A 1,280-nucleotide genomic window follows, 5' to 3' on the forward strand; every position below is an offset into this window, starting at 1 on the left:
TGTGTGTGTGTGTTTATTAGCATGAGTGTGAGTGTGTGTGTGTGTGTGTGTGTGTGTGTTTGTTTGTGTGTGTGTGTTTTTGTATGAATGTGTGTGATGAATTTTCATCGAGTAGGACCTATCTCGGTCTTTCTGCAGGGATGTTAGCCCAGGCTAACTCTGACAGGTAGGGTGTTATAAAGTCCGCTTTCCAAATGATCTAAATATAGTGTTGATGGGAGCATCAAAACACTTTCATAAAATACATCGTCCTTTTTTTAAACCTATAACATCTGTGCGTGTCCGCTCTCCCCCAGAGCCTGTGGATGTTTGGTGGGTGCTCTGGTGTGGTTTGCCTTTTCTTTTTTTACTGTCCCCGTCGTTTTATGCAAGAACATTTCTGAAATTATGCAAACTGAGCCCAAAAATGGGAAGTTATGCAATTATGTTTTTTAAACAAAGAATGATAAAGGAAAATAGATCAAATCAGAAATTATGCAAAAAATGATCAAATTTTGCTAAATTATGCTGGGTGCATAAAACCACGGGGACAGTTTTTTTAAACATCATTCGTCCGTATCTCTCCTCCTTTTCTTTGTATTTCCTCTTTAGTACAACATGTAGTAACACTTCTCATCTTAAGCACCTAAATGGCCTGTGTGTGTTGCTTTAGTTGCAAGTACCGTAGAACGCTTAGTTAAAGTAAAACTAAAACTATGACACATTTGTGTATCAAGTCTCGTGAAGCTTTTACTAAAACTTTCTTTTCCTTGTGTATTAGTAGGGGGCCTACTACTTTCTTGAAACATATTATGTTCTAATCTTTTTTTACTCTCCTGTACCGTCAGATACATAGGGTGAACACTACAGCAGTCGACGCCACACTTGTCTGTCCCTGGCCACATCCTCAAATTTCGGCAATTCCAGGCCCTGGGTGATTGCCTGATCCCTGATTGTGCCTCTATAGCTTCCAGTTGGTCTTCCTCGTTTTCTTTTTCCAATTGATTTCCAATACCATGTCTGATAGGGCAATCTGCGGCACGTGTATGACCTAAAGTCGAAACTGTATAGGACGGCCCCTCCTTGTCGAAAAGAAAAGTGGCCGTATTAGACAGGAGGCCATCTTACTCTTACACAGTGGCATTATGATCATGTTTGTTCTTTTTAAAGTGTGCAAGTGGGGAAATAGGAGGCGGCCGTTCGCACAGGTGATAGCCTTTTATGCCTGTATAATTTGTGTTTTCAAATGTTGTAAAACTTGATAAGATTCTTACTAACCCCCTCTTCCCTCCCTCCCCCCC

This window comes from Aplysia californica, unplaced genomic scaffold (assembly GCF_000002075.1).
Source record: "Aplysia californica isolate F4 #8 unplaced genomic scaffold, AplCal3.0 scaffold00824, whole genome shotgun sequence".
Taxonomy (NCBI): domain Eukaryota; kingdom Metazoa; phylum Mollusca; class Gastropoda; order Aplysiida; family Aplysiidae; genus Aplysia; species Aplysia californica.